Source organism: Gigantopelta aegis, chromosome 8, assembly GCF_016097555.1.
Source record: "Gigantopelta aegis isolate Gae_Host chromosome 8, Gae_host_genome, whole genome shotgun sequence".
NCBI lineage: Eukaryota > Metazoa > Mollusca > Gastropoda > Neomphalida > Peltospiridae > Gigantopelta > Gigantopelta aegis.
Window position 1 is genome coordinate 30,644,524 of NC_054706.1, and position 23,699 is coordinate 30,668,222.

Here is a 23,699-nt window from a genome sequence, read left to right on the forward strand (position 1 = left end):
AGTTGACAGAAATCCTTCTATTACGTCCGCACGACTAGTATATAAGGACAGTGCTGAAACAATGACGTTATCCGATTTCAGGGCCGTAGCTAGCATGGGGTCAAGTGCCCCCCCCCCCCCCCCCCGAAAAAATTCAGAAAGCATTATAGAAACTTAAAGAAAAAGAGTTTTAGACTATTAACTACTCAGTCCCCCCCCCCCCCCCCCCCCCCCATCCGAACAAAACATCCTAGCTACGGCCCTGGAGTTTGAATTGATTGTCACCAGGGTTCGTACGGGTCCTTAAAATCCATAAAAGTCCAAAATTTCTGAATTGTAAAATTTAAGTACTTAAATATCCATAAATTTCAGGAAACTGTTCAAAAGTCAATAAAAGTCTTTATAAAATCGTGTTTTGTTCTTTATATAATTTCTGTTTTTGATTTTGCTGGTCTGTCCTAGAAAATATTTCGTCAACATTTTTTATATTTTATTTTTTTATGAATTCTGTTAGTAACGTAGCCCGTGTTCTGCTTACGGAAACCCCATTGCTTATGACGTAGTTTGGCCACGCTGGATGAGAGGCTAAAATTCAAAGAAATTCGGACAATAAGCAGCGATGCCTGGACAGTGCCATTTTCAGGATGCGTGACTTGTCCATGACGATTACAAAAATTGGTTGAGAAAAGGTAGCTCCCGTTCTGAGGCTGGATGCCGTGTATGTCACAGGGAATTTTCGGTCAAGAGCTTGGGTATCTCTGCTGTATCAAGTCACGCCAAAGAAAAAAAAAACATCTCAAAGGTGGGTGTCATTTCTCTTCTACGCTATGAGTATGAACGATATTTTAAGAATCAGAATCGCCCCGCTACCAACCCGATAGTTCGTCAGACGAACCAATGTATTTAACTCGATAGTTATATATTTTATTATTAAAAGCACAGGCATGTGAAATGTCCGCGGAAAGGCGGAAATTCGCGGTTTTTAAAATACGTTTCCGCGCAAAAAATATGTTTCTGCTCTTTTTTATTTTTATTTTTTTTATTTATTACCGCGAAATTATAAAGATCTGGACAATCCTGAAACCGCTTTCCAAACGAATCGAATACAAACCGGAAACGGAAACGGAAATACATAGTGTTACTATTTTCCCGCCATTATATGCTTGTTTTTATGCGTGAGTACTTTTTATAATTTAGATTTTCCTCTTTTTTTTTCAAATTCTTGCTCACATCCCTGAAAGCAACACACAAAATAAATTTAAAATAACAGTGAATAAATTACCAATTTTAAAAATAGGTGTTTAAAATTTTGGGGCCAGAAAAGTTGTAGGACGCAATTGACAAGATGTATCTTCCTACAGTCGGTAAACAAATAACAGACGGATCGCAAAAAAATTTAGGTGACTTTTATATTGTCTTGCTTCTTACTTTTACAAAATGTCCGACAACATTAAACGGCTCATAAAAAGAGTACGGTAGTGTATTTTTTAAAATAAAATTATTCCAGCCAATCTGAACGGCTAAAGTTGAAAGCGCGCCAATTGAGTGATGTCATGTGTGAAACGTGTCACTGTAACAAGAAGTTTTATTGTAGATGTGTTCGGAAACAGAAAATTTCCGACTTGTCAAACCGTAATTGCCAAGACTAATAATTATACTGTTCATGTATAGCTCGTGAAATTCTTCGTTAACTGTGGTTTCGAATTTCAGTTTATAAATAAATAAATAAATAATTTTCGACTTTTTATCCACATGGGTGTTTTAATTACACTCTCTTCCTCCCATCCTTCCACGGGTTATTCGTTTAGGGAGAAGTGATTAAATTTTGAGACGGTCCCCAACTCAAATCTTAATGAAAATGCGAGTGTCCGATGTAAACGTTGATTGTAAAAGGCGGGAAAAATTGTAACATTGAAACACTAATAGGCTACTGCTAGTCATTAACATAAATGACGTGTTGCGTTCATTGAGTGCGATTCATGGTTGTGATGTTCAAAATATTTTTGTTCAGTTTATGTGATCATATTCAGGGTTAGCGACATTAATTAGAACGTTACTGACTAGTAAACACATGCTTGCCCAATCGCAAAAATAATAATATTACAAGTTGGAGCTGACCCACTTTTATGACCCAATGACCTACTTAAAGACTGTTAGAGTTACGGTAGTCATGTTTGGTATCAAACCAAAGCTTATGAAGTGTAGGTTTGAGCTGACCAACTTTTATGACCTACATGCTTATTACGTACTTCTTTATTTTTCAGCTATGAGGTCTGTGGGGTAAACTTTGGCTAGAATTGGAGACTATTTGGTTCCTGGAGCTGATCCATCCTCAGATGCAGAACCAAAGCCAGCACCTGGCCCTGCCCCTCGACCTAGCCCTGCTGCTCATCCAGCGCCAGCTTCCTCTAGACCTGGATGTGGTGGAAAGGAAACTCTTACGGCAGAAGTGTTGTGGTCCATGAAATGCGTTGAATCACATTATTCTTTTAGTTCATGTGAGGGAATTGCTGCTCTCTTTCAGCAGATGTTTCAAGGGCATCCTGTAGTTGACACGTTCTCCTGTGGTGGAAAAAAAATGCAGGTATCTCTGCCAATTTGGAATTGCTCCCCACTTCGCTTCTCTTCTAAAGAGTCGCATAAATAAAAACAGTGAACATGTTTTGCTGTTTGATGAAAGCATGAACAACAAGACTAAAAATAAACAATTAGACATTCATGTAAGACTGGCACCATGACCAAGTCCACCCTAGATAGCTAACATCACAATTCATTGGTCATGCTGCTGCAAATGATTTATTGGAACACTTCAATGCATCAACTTCTGATCTACGTAGAAATGGTTTGTTGCAGGTATCTATGGATGGCCCGTCAGTGAATTGGTCTTTTTATGACAAATTGGGGAAATAAATAAAGAATGAGTGTGGTATGGGACTGTTGAATATTGGGAGCTGTGGAGTCATTTATGGAGGGTTCCAGACCAGTGCTCGTGAGACTGGTTGGGGTATTGATGATCTCTCCTGTCCATACAACCTGTTTAAAGATACCTCAGCCAGGCGAGATGATTTTACTGATATAACTGGGTGTAAAGAATTTCCATTGAAATTTTGTAAACACAGGTGGGTTGAGAATGGTTCTGTGTGCAGCAGAGTTCTTCTACTGTGGCCTCACCTGAAGTTATTTGTTGAGGCATGTGAAAGCAAGAAGAAGCCAAAACCCACCAGCGACTCTTATAAACCTCTGCGTGATGCAATGAAGGATAAGCTGACTGTGGCAACTGTCTTTTTTCAGGTCATTAGCCAGTGCAGTTGAGCCATTTTTAGCCTTGTACCAAACGGATAATCCAATGGGTCCATTTCTTGTTCATGGTATTGAGAGACTAGTCCGAAATCTGTTAGAGAGGTGTGTTAGGTCAGATGCATTACAGAAGGCTTCTACTGCATATGACTTGTTAAAGCTGGATATTGAAAAGGAAAGGGTAGAAATCAAAAGGATAGAAGTTGGTTTCAAGGCTGAAAGTGAACTGAAGTCCCTCCTGAAAACCAAGGCCATCAGTGAACGCCAGGTGTTTGAGTTCAGAGAAGACTGTAGACAATTTGTGGTGAAATGTGTCAACAAAATCTTTGAAAGGTTTCCTCTAAAGTATGGCTTAGCAGTAAATATGGCTTGTATGGATCCCACGTTGATGGTGAGTAATCAAGAACACTCAAAGTCAAAATTCAAACGTCTGTTGGAAAACTTGGTGATTCTGAACAGGGTTGATGGTGAAGATGTAGATATGTTGGTTGCAAGTTACAAAGAACTACTGCATGATGTAGCAGGGTGTGATCTAAAGTCTAGATTCAAGGACTTTAAAGTTGAAGATGACAGGGTAGATGTGTTACTCTATGAATGTATGGGTAAGAACAAAAAGTTTGAGAAGTTGTTGAGAGTAGTTCGTAAGTTGTTGCTAGTTTCCCATGGTAAGGCATCTGTTGAGAGGGGTTTTTCTCTCAACAAACAAATAGAGAAGGACAACTTGGGTGAAGGCATGCTTGTGGCACTGAGGCAGATTACTGATTATTTTGTACTGGTAGGTGGAATCCTCAAAGTTGAAATCACAAAGGAACTGCTACTCTCAGCCTCCACTGCCCGACATAAATACCATCAATATCTTGAAGAAGAGAAAAGAAAGAAAGGGCAAGAAGCCATCCAAAGAAAACGAAAAATGTTTGAAGATGAAGTGGATAATTTGAAAAAGAGAAAGAAGGTGTAAGAATCTGACATATAAAATCTGACCACACTGTCAGAAAAATATGCAGATGAGGATGAGGCAACAAGTGGAAAAGTAACTAGCCACAGTATTCTTGTGAAATCAAATGCTCTCAGGCACTCTGCCAAGGAAAAAAAAGGGTAACTCAAGCTTATAGAAAGAGAAATTGAGGAGAAGGCTAAATCCTTGCCTGCTATGTCCGAAATGGATATTAGCCTAACTGAAGTGAATTGACTAAGACATGGAAGAGACTAGTGCAAACCCCGACTGTTAAACATTGTGTTAAATTTCACATAAAGTGTAACCTATCGTCTTGTGCTGTTTACGCAAAGTTGTGTGTCATTGACTCACAGCACCTGGTAAGTTCTGTGTTACATTATTAAAATTCATTTGTTACATGCAAATTAGCTTGTATTTGTGATTTCCTATCTTGTTTAAAGGGACACTAACCCCATGGCCAGAACAGCAACCAAACACAATTTCTACACCTCCCAACAGGTATCCCTCTAAATTGATTTTGAGTGGAGGGTCTACTATGAATTCTGTTTGCCTGATGTTTGGTCATGAAGTTAGTGTCCATTTAATCTACTTGGCTACACCTTAAAAATGAAAATATTTGAACAAACAAAAACTTGTGTATGATCAAACTTTCAATAAAAGTATGACAAGATGGGGAAGTACGGTGATGGTAATGTAGGTGTCTTGCCTAATTTGTTAAAACTTGCTGCCTTTTGAATAAGTCCAGTTTGTTCGAAAATGTTCATTTTGGGGTATGTATCACTTGTCCACAGAAGACCACAGACTGAGTAATATCTGATTTTGCCACGTGTGGTTACTTTAGTTTACCTATGGAATTTCTAGGATATGGTCCTTTAAAAAGGTTATATTAGACGTCCTTAAAAAAGACATCTCAAAAAGAGTGGGAACCCTGGTCACATCTGTGGCAGTCATACGACTTTTAAGATTCGTTCCCAACGTGATGTTCAAATGTTGGTACCTCTCGTAAAGATATTCGAGTTGCTCCACTGCTGGGACTTTCCTCGGAGCCCTTTTCCTGTCCATGACAAGAAACAATGATTCCACTGTCAGAACATCCATCTTATTTAAATCAGAATTTAAATTAGAAAACTACCTGCTCTGCACACCAAACTTCGAACAATGCAGACAATTTACTAAAAATGAATGAGAATCGGTGCGCACAATCTTCATATTGAACTTGGAAGATTCTGTATACCTAAAAAACTAATTGAACAGAGGACATGTTTTGTTTGTAATTATCAAGCTGTGGAAGATGAAAAACATTTTATTTTAGACTGCCCTATTTATTATGTTGAAAGGCAACAACTATTTGAGAAGTTCAACTCCTTTTCCGACTTCTCTACTCTAAATAGCAATTTACAATTTATATTTATTATGTCATACAATAATGGTGACATTGAAATTCTTAACCATGTATTAATATTTAATGACGGCTGTATTTCTAAACGTAAAGTTCAAGTTCCAGCTATCAGTGGGGCAGTAATTTAACCATTTATTTTTATAATATACTTTATTTCTACAAATATAATACAAACTTTGTTTCACCATCTTGCATGTACATTAATATTGTTATTATTATTAATTGTTGTTGTTGTTGTTATAGATGTTGTATGGTGTCTTTTTTATCTGTTTACTGATCCCAGCTTGTTTGGTAATGTGCAATGAATTGAATTGAATTGAATTGAATTGGGAAGGGAACCTTTGATTCTATCACTCAAACCAAAACCCCAGTTTGCTGGAGAGACCCAGAGGTCATCATTCTCTAGACCCTCGACAACAGAGCAACTTCCAGAATCCAAGGACAGGAACAATCCAGGAAATGTCGCCGGCGAAGGAGCGACGTTATAAAGGCCCTTTTAAGGGACACCAACCCTCCCAAATGAGAATCTATACTCTTGCACTGCATCAACCTTTATAGCTATAGCAAAAAAAATAATTAAAAAAAAAAAAATAATTGACGTTTTTTTTATTTTACAATAGCCAAAACGTCAAGAAGCGCCTTAATTTAGCCTACACTGGTGGCACCTAAGTCTGCACACCTAAGCATTTGTGTTATATTTTAAAGTTAAAATCTTTCTTTAAAAATATTTGTTTCACCGCCACAGTACAATGGATCAATAAATGTGTTACTACTGAATTTTATTTTAATGTTTTTTAAACTCAAGTAATTGCATGACGGAACATAAGTCTGCGCAGCAAACATTAAAACAACACTTCTGTCGCTAATATTTACAGAAATAGCAAATAAATAATGAATCCGACTTTTTGTAAGTTCTAAACAACAAACACTTCCTGTTACAGTCTGTTTCAGAAAAAAAATAGATTATGCAAATGCGATCAATATAAATGGTGTTCCATGATCCTTAGTTTGGACAACAAAGATCCTAGCTACGGCCCTGGATTTTGAATTGATTGTCACGTCTGTGGCAGTCATACGACTTTTAAGATTCGTTGCCAACGTGATGTTCAAATGTTGGTACCTCTCGTAAAGATATTCGAGTTGCTCCACTGCTGGGACTTTCCTCGGAGCCCTTTTCCTGTCCATGACAAGAAACAATGATTCCACTGTCAGAACATCCATCTTATTTAAATCAGAATTTAAATTAGAAAACTACCTGCTCTGCACACCAAACTTCGAACAATGCAGACAATTTACTAAAAATGAATGAGAATCGGTGCGCACAATCTTCATATTGAACTTGGAAGATTCTGTATACCTAAAAAACTAATTGAACAGAGGACATGTTTTGTTTGTAATTATCAAGCTGTGGAAGATGAAAAACATTTTATTTTAGACTGCCCTATTTATTATGTTGAAAGGCAACAACTATTTGAGAAGTTCAACTCCTTTTCCGACTTCTCTACTCTAAATAGCAATTTACAATTTATATTTATTATGTCATACAATAATGGTGACATTGAAATTCTTAACCATGTATTAATATTTAATGACGGCTGTATTTCTAAACGTAAAGTTCAAGTTCCAGCTATCAGTGGGGCAGTAATTTAACCATTTATTTTTATAATATACTTTATTTCTACAAATATAATACAAACTTTGTTTCACCATCTGGCATGTACATTAATATTGTTATTATTATTAATTGTTGTGTTGTTGTTGTTATAGATGTTGTATGGTTTTTGTTTTTTTTATCTGTTTACTGATCCCAGCTTGTTTGGTAATTTGCAATAAATTGAATTGAATTGAATTGAATTGGTAACCTTCGATGCTATCACTCAAACCAAGACCCCAGTTTGCTGGAGAGACCCAGAGGACATCATTCTCTAGACCCTCGACAACAGAGCAACTTCCAGAATCCAAGGACAGGAACAATCCAGGAAATGTCGCCGGCGAAGCAGCGACGTTATAAAGGCCCTTTTAAGGGCCACCAACCCTACCAAATGAGAATCTATACTCTTGCACTGCATCAACCTTTATAGCTATAGTAAACATAATAATTTAAAACAATAAAATAATTGACGTTTTTTTTTTTTTTACAATAGCCAAAACGTCAAGAAGCGCCTTAATTTAGCCTACACTGGTGGCACCTAAGCATTTGTGTTATATTTTAAAGTTAAAATCTTTCTTTAAAAATATTTGTTTCACTGCCACAGTACAATGGAACAACAAACGTGTTACTACTGAATTTTATTTTAATGTTTTTTAAACTCAAGTAATGAGTCAATTTTTACCCCCCCCCCCCCCCCCCCCCCCCCCGGTATTTACTGGCCTTCATGGCGGCACATAAGACTGCGCAGCAAACATTAAAACAACACTTCTGTCGCTAATATTTACAGAAATAGCAAATAAATAATGAATCCGACTTTTTGTAAGTTCTAAACAACAAACACTTCCTATTATAGTCTGTTTTAGAAAAAAATAGATTATGCAAATGGGATAAATATAAATGGTGTTCCACGATCCTTAGTTTGGACAACACAAAATGACGATATATAAAAAGTAAAAAAATCAGTTTGTCAAGCGTTCCGGTCCGGTCCGCGTTTTACCAACACCCATCGCTAAAACCTGATGTCAATACAGATAGGCATTACGTTCATACCAGGTCCCGTGCTTATAAACCTTAAAGTCTAGACTTTAATTTTTATAAGCACGGGCCCTGGGAACAGATTGTAAAATACAAATTTTCTAATGACTTGATTCTTAATTAACAGAATTTATACAATTATTACGAATGGATTATTTGTCTACTATTCACTACAGTCGAGTCACAAAAATGTAGGGTACCTTTTGACAGGATATTATTAATAAGGTATCGTTAAAGACAACAAATTTAGTTTTCTATATATAAATAAAAAATACATTTTGCAGGGACATAAAAGTGACACTTTGTGTGAGACGTGCGCGTGCGTGTCTCCCAGCCAATGTGCAGCGCCGTTTAAAATGGGACAGCTATAGAACACTGGATTCATAATAAAACATTATGAAGTCGCTTTCGAGTATATAATGACTAATTAGTATACTGCAAAATAATAAGGTATTCATATCATTCATTTTCTGGCCATTGTGGGATTTGACTCGGCCATTGCAGCAATTTGTAATAGTTCGATTGTTGGTTTTGATTAATAATGCTGGCAATTATAATAATGACAAAATGATATAGGAGTATCAAACGGTTATGAGCAATATTACTCTTTAAATACCTTTCTTTATAATTTTTCAAAATAAGGCAACAAACAGAAATCTATTGAAAAACTACTTTTTATATTTTTCCAGAACTAACATGATCTCAATAAAGTTTAAAATAATATAATCTCCAACTAAAAAAACACAAATATTAATCAACGACAAAACGTCGTTTAGAAGTTGACAGAAATGCTTCTATTACGTCCGCACGATCAGTATATAAGGACAGTGCTGAAACAATGACATTATCCGATTTCAGGGCCGTAGCTAGCATGGGGTCAAGTGCCCCCCCCCCCCCCCCCGAACAAATTCAGAAAGCATTATAGAAACTTAACGAAAAGGAGTTTTAGACTATTAACTACTCAATTGCCCCCCCCCCCCCCCCCCAAAAAAAAAAAAAAAAAAAATCCTAGCTACAGCCCTGGATTTTGAATTGATTGTCACGTCTGTGGCAGTCATACGACTTTTAAGATTCGTTGCCAACGTGATGTTCAAATGTTGGTACCTCTAGTAAAGATATTCGAGTTGCTCCACTGCTGTGACTTTCCTTGGAGCCCTTTTCCTGTCCATGACAAGAAACAATGCCTTTACTGTCAGAACATCCATCTTATTTAAATCAGAATTTAAATTAGAAAACTACCTGCTCTGCACACCAAACTTCGAACAACGCAGACAATTCACTAAAATGAGAATCGGTGCTCACAATCTTCATATTGAACTTGGAAGATTCTGTAAACCTAAAAAACAAACTGAACAGAGGACGTGTTTTGTTTGTAATTATCAAGCTGTGGAAGATGAAAAACATTTTATTTTAGACTGCCCTATTTATTATGTTGAAAGGCAACAACTAGTTGATAAGTTCAACTCCTTTTCCGACTTCTCTACACTAAATAGCAATTTACAATTTATATTTATTATGTCATACAATAATGGTGACATTGAAATTCTTAACCATGTATCAACATTTAAGGACGACTGTATTTCTAAACGTAAAGTTCAAGTTCCAGCTATCAGTGGGGCAGTAATTTAATTTAATTATTTCCTAGTAGGCCTACTTTAATCATTTATTTTTATAATATACTTTATTTTTACAAATATAATACAAACTTTGTTTCTCCATCTGGCATGTACATTAATATTGTTATTATTATTAATTGTTGTTGTTATAGATGTTGTATGGTAGTTTTTTTTTTATCTGTTTGCTGATACCAGCTTGTTTGGTAATTTGCAATAAATTGAATTGAATTGAATTGGGAACCTTTGATTCAATCGCTCATACCAAGACCCCAGTTTGCTGGAGAGACCCAGAGGACATCATTCTCTAGACCCTCGACAGCAGAGCAACTCTCAGAATCCAAGGACAGGAACAATCCAGGAAATGTTGCCGGCGAAGGAGCGACGTTATAAAGGCCCTTTTAAGGGCCACCAACCCTCCCAAATGAGAATCTATACTTTTACACTGTATCAACCTTTATAATTATAGCAAACATAATACAAAAAAAAAGAGAAGAAAATAATAATAATTGACGTTTATTTTTTTTGGAATCGCCAAAACGTCAAGAAGCGCCTTAACTTAGCCTATATGAAAAGCGAATAGGGCTACAGGGCCCATATTTATCAAAGAACTTATGTTTTCAAAAGGTGTAGGGGAATAGCATAGTAATTTATTGTAGTTAATAAAGTGGTTCGAACTAAGTTTCAAACACTTGTTTGTCCTTCCCACAGCTAGGGAATGCCCCCTTTTTTTCATACTATGGAATCAATTGTTTTCTAAATTGCACACAAAAGTAGTATTTTCAAAACACTTTTACACTATGCCATAAAACCAAACTGAAATAATTTACAAAATAGTATTTTTGTAGGATGGGACGGACTACATAAGTCAAACGTATCTATGTCCGTGGTCGTTAAGGAAGTCTTTCCTATTTGTAAACATCCGGTGTAATTTCTTTTTCTTTTAAAAAAAAAAGAAATACATTATGTGTGTGTGTGTGTGTGTGTGTGTGTGTGATAACATAAATGGAAAATTAATTAAATAAGATAATGTTCATAAAAAAAACTATTTTTACTATATTTACCAACACATTCTATTTATTTATTTTTAATTTATAATTTATTTATTTTTGTGTGACGTAAACCAAGAACGTTAAAATGAAAACACCGCCAATACAACACAGCTTACTTATACAGATAAAAAAAAAAAAAAAAAGTTTAAAAGTTTGTTTTGTTTAACGATACCACTAAAGCACATTCATTTAGGAATCATTGGTTATTGAATGTCAAACATATGGAAACCTGCTATATTTTTTCTATTAGTAGCCAGGGATCTTTAATATGCACCATACCATAGACAGGATAGAACATACCACGGCCTTTCATATACGAGAAATAGCTCAATGAACCGACCGACGGGGATCAAGCCTAGACCGACCGCACACTGAACTACGTTCCGCCCCCGTTTATACAGATAATATGTATACGGGCATGGGTGTCAATTCCTGAAGAAAGGGCGGAACATAGCCCAGTGGTAAAGAGCATGCCTGATGTGCGGTCGGTCTAGGATCGATCGCTGTCGGTGGACCAGTGAGCTATTTCCCGTTCCAGTCATTGCACCGCGACTGGTATGTCAAAGGCAGCGGTAGTATCATCTTCATAAATCAAGGCTAATATTCGTTCCTCGTATTCAGCCTTGATACATGTAGTCAAGATTACTGATATCCACTACTAGCGCCCTCTATTGGAAGAAAATTTGTAACACCGATTATGTCCCTTACACGATGACATCGCTGACCAATCACAGCATCGGTAACATGTGACAATCTTGAAAGCAATATAAAAAATTAACCGCCGAAACCTTTTTTTTAACATATCGTGACAAACACGACACGTTTCCACGGACGCTGACGCTGCCATCTGTGTTTACAATAACAAGGGAATCTATAAGGAGCGTTGCGATTCGTTGCAATCAGATCTCATCGCATCCAATGAAACTTAAGCATTTTGTGGCACGATTTCTTGACGACATGTATCAAGGCTGAATACGAGGAACGAATATTAGCCTTGATTTATGAAGATGCGGTAGTATGTGCTATCCTTTCTGTGGGATGGCGCATATAAAAGATCCTTACTACTAATGTCAAACTGTAGCCGGTCTTCTCTGATGACTACGAATCAGCGGCCCTATTTTCGAAGCCATCTTAGCGCTACGAAATAGTAAAACCGTCGTAGGTTGTGACGTCACTACAGCGCACGCCATAGTGACGTCATAGCTTACGATGATTTCACGATTTCGTAGGCTAAGATAGCTTCGAAAATATGGGCCCAGAATTATGAAATGTTTGACAGACCCTATTTTTTTTAAACATTAAGACATATTTTTCACTATTGTAAACTGATGGTAAGTATGTTCTGTAATATGATTGGCTAATAAACATTGTCAAATGGCATTCGATACCCTCAAAGTAGTAAGTTAATCACTGCTCATGAATACACTGTTACTATTTCGAACAAAATGGCAGACAACCGAAGTGGATCGCCTCTTCAAATGGATAAGCCAAATTTTAACCTGTTTCATAATGATACAAACTAGCAGACTGATGAAGTTCTGATAGATATGTTGATGAAAGATGACGGTAAGTAATTTACATACAAGTTTTACTTAGATATAATTTTGTGCGAGTCATTTTAAGTTTTGTAGATATATAATTTTGTAACATTTAAAAAATAAGTCAGTTGATTTCCTACTTATCTTCTTCTTCTTCTTCAAAATTTAAATTTCTTTTGACATGGAAAATAATGGTTTAACTATCTTCTGAATAGGCCTCCTCTCTTATTTCAGTTCTTGATGATACAATTGAAGCAAGTGCAACGTCCTCGACAAGCGGTCATCTTGGATGACCTTGATCAACATGCTCAACAAGTTGCAACAGACACCAGACCAAGAACCTGAGATTTGTCAAGGTGGATGGAGCACACCTAAAAAGATAATTGGGGGATCTTTGTCAAAAGCCACAGGACGGAATACAATATGGGGTGTCAAGATATTGAAACGTAAGACGCCCCCCCCCCCCATCTTCCGCCCTAAAAAGAAACAAAACGTTTTATAGCGTTAAAACAAAACATGTCAGAGTTACGCCCCCTTGTCCGCAATTAAAACATCTAGTAAACAAAAAGGCCTACATACACGTCGATCGATTGATTTCTGCATCTGTAAATAACCCATTGTAAACACTTTGTATAACAATGTATGACGTATTGCAACGCAAACGTTATAAAAGAAAAGAAAAACAAAATTATTTGCAATTGACATAGTTATTTTAACCTTAGACATGCTTTGTTTACAGAAGTTTACAGGAACAATGTTTTACAACCACAAAAAAGAAAAAACAAAAAGGCCAAAAAAAAGAAAAAAAAGACGAGTTGGTGATCGTCCCCGCCTGTATAATGGGGTACCACGATATCGCGGTACTTAACTATTTGGAAGAAATAAAGAAATGTACTAACATATACGAAGGTAAATATACTTGGGTTGCAATTTTTGCTATATAGTATATCTGCATCATATCCATGCCATTGTGTTGACAAATAAATGCAGTTCTAACATTAAAACAGTTGATGGAAGTACACCATAGCACTTAGTTACGGTATTGTAACGGAAACTTTCGCTTACGTCTCGGTTACCGTTACGGGATATGGATGCTAGTTCTTCGTAGCAGCGCCGGCACAGATCACAGCGGCACGTTTCCCGGCAATATTATCGCCTGTTTCGTTCAAATAAAGTTGTAGTTGTATACATACAGTGATGTCCGGTGTATCGGCGCACCTAAGCTTTCAAGGACAATTTTCTATGTGAACATTGTAAAATATTTAATAAAATGCGTCTCTCACCAATGAAGAAGTGCATAATCTGAAATACACTACAAACTGTTTTATGTCTATAGTAAATAAACATTTTAAAATGGTGCATAAATATTGGCACCCCCTTGTATCCAAAACGATTTGCATGTCCGGTGATTCGGCGCAGTAGATGTAGATCATTGACCACGCTATTTATAAACCGCCCATGACCTCACCTTTAGCACATAAACGCTACACTATTGTCCCAGAATTATTTTAGTACTTTTTTGTTTTGTCTTGTTAAAAATATTACTATGAAAATGAACGATGACATATGACCCATCTCATGATCAGTTTCGGAATCGTTTTCTTGAGTGGCACAGTACTGCAGATGCATACATGTTCATTGTCATACATGGCTAAGATGCCTACATGGATTTTATTTTTCTCGGGTAGATTGTGCACACACGTGGATCTTATTTCGCTTTTATTTTTTATAACAATGTGACAATTATGAACTGGAATGACCGTCAATTAAGGTGTGTAAAATTTTCGTTTTGTTTGCATTTTCCTGTGTTTTCTTTTTCGGTTTAAATAAAAAAATAACCGAACAAAAATAATTACATTTATACTGTTTACTATAATTTTTAAAATGCGGGAAAGGTGTTTTTAAGACTGGTTTTAACATTCTTAATATCAATAAGGATGACCTACTTCGCGTTTATAAACACGAAAACAGGTGAATTATTTATTTTGAAATTATTATATAATTATTGATAATTCTAAAAAAAAAATTTAATTGCACCCTTAACAATAAATATGTTGATACTTAATTAACCATTGAAAAAGGAATTGAACTTTAATTCGTTAAAAACTCCGACAACATGACAACTTCCTAAGTATACTCAAGCAAAAATACCAAGTGCGCCGAATCACCGGACGCGCCGATACACCGGACACGGTTGTATTTAAGTTTCTTCACGACTGACACGCATCAGGCGCCATAAAGATGTCTTATGTATTGGTAAGCCCTTAAAATTCGCAATGTACAATATCGTCTGTCTATTTTTATCCCTTGACAACCATGTTGGTTGTAAGTAGTTTTCTCCGCTATCTTCTTCGGAGCACCGCAGAAATTGCGTCGTAGATATATATATATATATATATATATATATATATATATATATATATATATATATACTCTTCAAAAAAAGAAACGCAAAAGGGTACAAATGGGTTATAACTCCGATTTTATGTTTCCTACCGGTTCATGCTTTGTGAATATAAGGTCATTGCATGTCCCAAACACATTCCCACGTTTACATTTGATAAAACGCAGCTACTGTACAATAAAGTTCCAAAATGTGAATATTCGCAAAAACGCAGCCACGTGCAAACCATGTCACCACTGCACGTGCGTTGTCTGCACGTGCAACATGAACACCGACAGTATAAAAGTGCAGGGTGTTCGCTTGCCTGGCCTCTGTATCTGGCCGACAGTTGACAATCCAGGACATGCCACGTCTCAGTGAACCGCAGAGAAACAATGCCATCGGCCGACTAGACGCAGGCGAATCCAGAACGGCCGTTGCCAGGGCATTCCATGTGTCCCCAAGCACCATCTCCAGACTGTGGGACCGTTACCAGCAACATGGATCAACACGTGACCTCCCTAGATCCGGTCGACCACGGGTCACTACCCCCGGGCAGGACCGCTACATCCGGGTACGCCACCTTCGGGAACGATTGACTACTGCCACCTCCACAGCCACAGCAATACCAGGTTTGCGCAGGATATCCGACCAGACCGTACGGAACCGCCTACGTGAGGTAGGAATTCGTGCTAGATGTCCAGTTCGAGGTGTCATCTTAACACCACAACACCGTCGACTCCGACTGCAGTGGTGCCAGATTCATCGACAATGGCCTCAACTGCGATGGAGACAGGTGTGGTTCAGTGACGAGTCCCGATTTCTGCTCCGACGTCATGATGGAAGATGTCGCGTGTATAGGCGTCGTGGTGAACGTTATGCGGCAAACTGCGTGCAGGAAGTGGACAGATTCGGCGGGGGTAGTGTCATGGTGTGGGCAGCCATCTCACACACTGGCAGAACTGACCTGGTCCACGTGCAGGGCAACCTGAATGCACAGGACTACATTGACCAGATCCTCCGGCCACACATCGTTCCAGTTATGGCCAACGCCAACGCAGTGTTCCAACATGACAACGCCAGGCCTCACACAGCACGTCTCACAACGGCTTTCCTACAGAACAACAACATTAATGTCCTTCCTTGGCCATCGACATCACCGGATTTGAACCCAATTGAGCATCTATGGGACGAGTTGGACCGACGCCTCCGACAGCGACAACCACAGCCCCAGACCCTGTCCGAGCTGGCAGCAGCCTTGCAGGCCGAGTGGGCCACCATCCCCCGGGACGTCATCCGTACTCTGGTTGCTTCAATGGGCAGGCGGTGCCAGGCAGTTGTCAACACACGCGGAGGCCACACCCGGTATTGACTCCAGATGACCTTGACCTTGGTGGTGTGTCCTATCACTTACTCACAATGGACTAGAGTGAATTGTGAACAATCCTGCAACATTTGGTAATTATCGGACTCACCATTCAATAATTAAATCAATTCTCCAAATGTTACGACAATGTGGTTTTGCGTTTCTTCTTTTGAAGAGTATATATATATATATATATATATATATATATATATATATATATATTAGTTTTTTTACTTACCTAAAACTATTTATTAACTGTAGGTATTTTAAAACCATATACTGTCCGAGATGAGCTCATGAAGAATATTTGGCGATCACTAATGGTAATACAGTGCTAATAATAACAATAAATTGATTAATTAAAGTCTTAAGACCACACTACTAGCACAAAGTTAACATTATTTACAGTTCTTCATCTCAGATCTGAGATAAGCCACTACAATAATTCACAAAATACACACTAATATTAAAATGACATTCTACCACTACACTACTAGCAAACGGCTAGCACTGTAAGTACTTTAAAAAACGACTACGGTCGACGACGGTCACTTTTCGCACCCTTATTTTGGCTTTGTACACAACAAATATCCTACTGTAATGTCACTTGAAATCCATATTTCGTAAATAGTACAGTTTTTTTAATCACAAGATTTTCTTCAGAGTGAAGTGCATTAGTAATGTTAAAAAAAAATCAAAAAATATTCTATAGCAATTTTGCATTAAAATGTTTCCAGCGTTCTTAAAACGGAAATGTCATTCACCCAATTTATTGTTCTTGTAAAGAGATGTAAAGTGACGTCATGCCAAAAAAAAAAAAAAAAAAAAAATCTATATTACAATGCTTTCGCCACATTAAAATAAAAACTGGTCTACTTACCTTGACCTCTGTCAAAAAAGTTCCGAGAGCAGACAATGCAGTTTAAATGTCGGTATGTTTTTATTTTTCATAATTTTAGACAAACTATTAAGTTTAAAGGAAACATGTCACGTAAACCATATTTGGCACCAACCATGTACAATTAATTATAAATTGAATCACCTAAAAAATTTTTTTATAAAAAATTAATTACTTAAAATATCTCCATAAAAGAACCCCAGATACGAGCTCTTAGCGGAAATTGCCGATCTTTAATGAGCAGGGCAATCACGAGGTCCGTGACGTCAGAGACGCGTCGCTTGATCTGAAGCCTTACACTTAAAAGCATTAGTCCGTACCACTCATAAAGAATCTAAGACTTGCACAGCTTACCAAAACAATGAGTGTTCGTTCGCAAAACGTTTTGCCGTATCAATATGAGCTGTTAGTAAATGAAGAAAGACACACATTTACTTACAACAGTGATACTGATGAAAAAACGGATAGCGAGTCGGAGGGTGGAGAAACTGATGGTGCCAGACCAGACCGGTCGACCAATTTACAGCCCGGAGCCCGAAAGTAACCCGGAGACAAAACCAAAACTCGGATGCTAATGCCGAGGTGTATACTGTTCATATTTAGCATAAAGATACACCTCGATATGATGTATTTAAATATGTAAAAAATATAAATGTAGGACAAACATTTTTTGGTGGTTTTTTTTTTTTAGAAAATATCGCATTTTTTATGTTCGGGCTGTACATAATGAAATCTGTATGCACAGTGTAAACAAACGCTCTAATTTACGACAAGACGCTTCACTTTCATTAACCTGGCTTGTAAAACAACATAAATGACTTGAGAGTATAATCAACTTTTAAACTAAATATATTTCTATTTGCATCAATAGAACGAAATGGGGTTATAGTATTTTTCTCTCATAAAAAAAGTAGCATATTATTAGGCCTATTGGTAGGGTGCGTTAGAGTAAAAACGACCACTCACGATACCCAAGTGATAATTTTCTTTTCTTTGGTACTACGTAATTGGTCAGTTTTGTAATTTTAGATGGGAAAGTCTACTTAATCAAGGGTTTTACAGCATTATTTACAGTAATGAAGCAGGGCGGCTGATAATGTCCATTAACATTGTACTATAGTCGCGATAGGTTACGCCACAATACCCTGTGATCTTAAAAAAACTGGCACGTATTTTGTACGTATGTCTAGACCGTGGAAATCACTTACCTGGTCGATACCCTGCAATATACACCTGCCAATCAGGAATCACATGTGCAGGCCACGGAAAGAAAGGACCAATTAACTAAAACAACACTCCGATTCTCAAGTCAGCCCGTGGATGAAACATAATAGTTATTTCGACACCGACAGTAGTGGTTTATTTTGTATTGAACTTCGTGTTGCTTTGGGGCTTCGGGCGATGAGGAACGTTTTTGTGACGTATTCCGCCCGAAGATTAAAAACATTATTTAAAATTATTATTGTTTTCTACACGTTTTTTAAAAACATATTTAAATACATCGTACTGAGATGTATCCTCATGCCAAATCCCATGTTTGTATATGCCATATTTAATTACTTGTTGACGTTTCCTTCTTCGGACGGTGAATACAGATTTTGTTATGTAGGCCTACAGCCCTAACATGAAAAATCTTTTTTTTCCAACAAAAATAAATAAATAAAACATTCTACATTTTTGTTTTAACATATATAAATACATCATGCTGAGGTGTATCTTTGTGCCAAATATGTACAATGTACACCTCGGCATTCGCAACCGAGTACTGTTTTTGTCTCCGGGTAACGTTCGGGCTCCGGGCTGTAAATAGGCTGACACCAAAGTACTATGCGGTGTTGGTGTCCAATCTTTTCTTTTGCGATAAAATACACGCGTCTTTCTTCGGATACAATCCTTTGGAAAACCATAAAAAGACAATCCCGATCGTTTAAACTGTTTATTTTTACACCCAAAGGCCGCGCAGTACGGCACTGTTGGACTGAAAAGATCGTAAGCCCCTTACTCCATATATAAACAGTTAACAACAATGGAAGAGTACAGCGGCTCTGACGTCACTTCCCTTTTTTTCCGAACGCTCACGAAGAAATATGCATAAATCGTACTTTGATACTGATTAGCGTAATTTCTTCATTTTAAGTTAACTACACGTATTTTATTGTTATAAAGTTATTTGTATATTATTTTTATATCATTTTTCTTTTAAAATGAGCTATAATATGGTCTCGTGTCATGTTTCCTTTAAGTTTTAAAAGATAAAAAAAAAAAAATACATTTCGTCAAATATATCATAAAAACAAAAAGTACCAAAAGCAGATTATATATTTTTATGTATGGATATTTCACATTCTCACGAGATTCTCGTATTATCTGTCATGGCTGCCGATGAACGCTTGTAGTCTTGATAATTGTTAATCTGCATTATATTAATTATATTTGCAACAACAATTAATTTAATATATACTACTCAAAAGAATTTAAGGGTCAGACGATATTTTCGACATTATTTTCTGAATGTCAGTTATATTAGCTAGACCATAATGTCACGCATGGTATTGTTCCATTTTGACGAAAGTGGGTCTAAGCAACCCATAAATGAATTAAAATCCACTGTCATTGACACTGTCGACTAGTTCTAATGGCGAAAACATGCTTACATTTGCACGTAAATTAGGGCGAAAGCGAAAGGTCTGCTAAGTGCCCATAACTTGCTTTTTCACAAAGCGCTTCATTTGCAAGCTTTGCACGTGTATTCCATGTTCCCAATGCTGAATTTCTGTATAATTGGACCTTGCGTTCGTGTACGGTGCACACTCCAAATTCGACAATGGTACGACTTCAACTGACTATCGAAGATCGAGGAAGGGCTATTGCTTGGCTTCAGGATGGCAATACGCAAAGAAATGTTGCTCTGAGACTTGGCCGACTGTGGCAACGGTACCAAGCAACGAATTCTGTTCGAAATCGTCCACGTTCGGGAAGACCCCGAAGCACTACAAATAGAGAGGACCGCTACATCACCAATATGGCTCTACGTCAACGCACAACCACTGCACGCCGATTACGTGACAATCTGCGGACTGCGACTGGAACTCAAGTGTCTGATCAAACCATACGCAATCGCCTGAGAGCCAATAATCTACGCTGCCGTCGCCAGGCTGTTCTACCACCACTCCTACCACGTCACAGAACGGCCAGACGTCACTGGTGCACGCTTCATCTGCGGTGGCAACGTGTTCAGTGGGGTCGAGTGATGTTCACTGATGAGTCCAGGTTTAGTCTCCAGTTCAACGACGGTCGGGTTCGTGTCTACAAACGTCCTGGGGAGCGCTTCGCTGACGTTAACGTTAGACAACGTCACCGGTTCGGTGGTGGCAGCGTCATGGTGTGGGGCGGCATCTCTATCCACCACAGGACCCCCCCTCTATGTGGTGGATGGCAATCTGAATGGAATCCGCTATCTGAATGAGATTATCCGGCTGTTGGTTCTCCCAGGCCTTCAGCAGATTGGCGGCGGGGCAGTTCTGCAGGATGACAATGCCAGACCCCACCGCGCCAGGGTGGTAACGGACTTTCTCAGACAACAAGGTATCGCCAGGATCGATTGGCCAGCATATTCGCCTGACTTGGCCCCAATAGAGAATGCCTGGGACGAATTAGGCAGGAGTGTTCGGGATAACCATGTCCCTCCGGCCAACCTTCATGATCTGGGTCAACTTCTTATGGCAGAGTGGCAGGCCATTCCCCAAGAGTTCTTCAGACGTCTGATCAACAGCATGAGGCAATGATGTGTCGAGTGTATTCGCGCCAGGGGTGGATTCACACACTATTAAACTAATGTGTAAAATCCATGTTTGACAACCTTCAACTTTGACAGAATGTCATGTGACTTTCTTGTATACAGTGACGTTTATTTGTGGGTTTTTGTAAATATGGAACATACCGGGTGTGGCCTCCGCGTGTGTTGACAAATGCCCATTGAAGCAACCAGAGTAAATTTTGCAAGGGTGTAGTTTACATCATCAATCTAATACACTCTGAAACTTATTTGTTCTATAGGAAAGCCGTTTTTTGACCCTTAAATTCTTTTGATGTGTAGTCAATGTATATATATCAACGATATCGAGTACAACCGTGTCCGGTGTATCGGCGCGTCCGGTGATTCGGCGCACTTGGTATTTTGCTCAAGTATGCTCAGGAAGTTGTCATGTTGTCGGTGCTGTGGCTTTTTAACAAATTAAAGTTCAATTTCTCTTCAATGGTTAATCAAGTGTCAACTGTCGGCCAGATACAGAGGCCAGGCAAGCGAACACCCTGCACTTTTATACTGTCGGTGTTCATTGTGTGCACGACGCAGACAACGCACGTGCAAGCGACATGGTTGCATTTATTGACAGGGTGCAATTAAAAAATATTATAGCTGCGTTTTTTTATATTAGAATTATCAATAATTATATTAATAATTTCAAAATGCGTTTCTTTTTTTGAAAATAATTCACCTGTTTTCTTGTACCTGTTTTATATAACGCAAAGTAGGTCAGCCTTATTGATATTAAGAATGTTAAAACCATTCTGAAAACACCTTTCCCGCATTTTTTAAATTATAGTAAACAGTATAAATGTAATTATTTTTGTTCGGTTATTTTTATTTAAACTGAAACGGAAAACACAGACAAATGCAAACAAAATCAAAATTTTACACCTTAATTGACAGTCATTCCAGTTCACAATTGTCACATTGTTATAAAAAATAAAAGCGAAATAAGATCAACGTGTCTGCACAATCTACCCGAGAAAAATAAAATCCATGTAGGCATCTTAGCCATGCATGATAATGAACATGTATGCATCTGCAGGACTATGCCACTCAAGAAAACGAGTCCGAAACTGATCATGAGATGGGTCATGTGTGATCGTTCATTTTCATAGTAATATTTTTAACAAGACAAAACAAAAAAGTACTAAAATAATTTTGGGACAATAGTGTAGCGTTTATGGGCTAAAAGTGAGGTCATGGTCGGTCTATAAATAGCGGGGTCAACGATCCACATCTACTGCGCCGAATCACCGGACATGCAAATCGTTCTGGATACATGGGGGTGCCTCTATTTATGCACCATTTTAAAATGTTTATTTACTACAGACCTAAAACAATTTGTAGTGTATTTCAGATTATGCACTGCTTCATTGGTGAGAGTCACATTTTATTAAATATTTCACAGTGTTCACATAGAAAATAGTCCTTAAATGCTTATTGTCCGAACCGAATTGTTAACAACTACAAAAAATGACTCTCCTACCTTTAATTGCCGTTAGATTTCCTCCAAAGTTTGTCCAGACACAAATCGTAAAAAACCCACTACAAATATACAGATTCCACACACGAGACTGCAACGATGTCGCCGATATCGCCTTTGCTGAGATTGCATAGGGAAAATACATGCAGTTTTGTGCCGTCTGCCATGTTGCTTGTTTATGGAATACTCTTCAAGAGGGGTGAAAGCCTCCAAAGTATGTGACACAATTAATATGAAATCGATGATCTCTAGTGGTATCATTAAAATAATAATAATAATATTAAAAAATAATAATATGACGTCATCACGTTTGCTTTTATATCATAACATGTTATGACGTTGTTAGATTAAGTCCTATCCTTTCACCCCTCTTGAAGAATATTCCATAAAAAGTCAAAATGGCAGCTGATACAAAATTACATGCTTTTTTCCCTATGCGCTCTCAGCGAAGTCGATATAGGTGACATGGTTAAAATCTGGTATGTGGAATCTGTGTCATTGTAATGTTTTTTCAAGATTTGTGTCTGGACAAACTTTGGAGGAAATCTAACGGCAATTAAAGGTAGGAGAGTAATTTTTCGTAGTTGTTAACAATTTGATTCGGACAATAGGTGCGCCGATACACCAGACAGCACTGTTAGTGTTTCCAACAAAGTGTGAATGTGTTTTCACAGAACACTGAAGTTTGTTTTTGCTACACATGGGGTATATGCCTCATCTCGTAGCGCTGAACAGAAGACCGTGTCGATGCCAGCGCAACGTTATCGTATCTACATAGCACTGGCTTCCCGTTCAAGGGAGGTTACCATGATATCGCGGTAAATCGCAAACGTTACAACACGGTGGACCGCACGGGTCAAAAATGGCTCTTTTTATAAACACATTTGTAGTAATGTCTAGTAAACGAACTTCAACACAGAGGTTGCGCGTTCTAAATACAGTAACACTGTGACCGTGTATAACCTCTTTTTATTGTCAACAACCAGACGACAGTCTGATAGCAGAATTGTATGCGTGTATGTTAGGTACTGGGACTATTTATAAGCATGTAAAATCACACTTTTATTTTATGACCAAACAGTAAAAGTATGAATACTTACCCAAAATTTGTTAACGGGCAAAACAATGTGTTGTCTGTCATCACATTTCTAATGATAAACGTGCCACCTGGGGGCGTTGAAAAAATGTAAATGCCGCGATATCGTGAGCAAGGAGTATACCTGAAAAATGCGCCCGCCC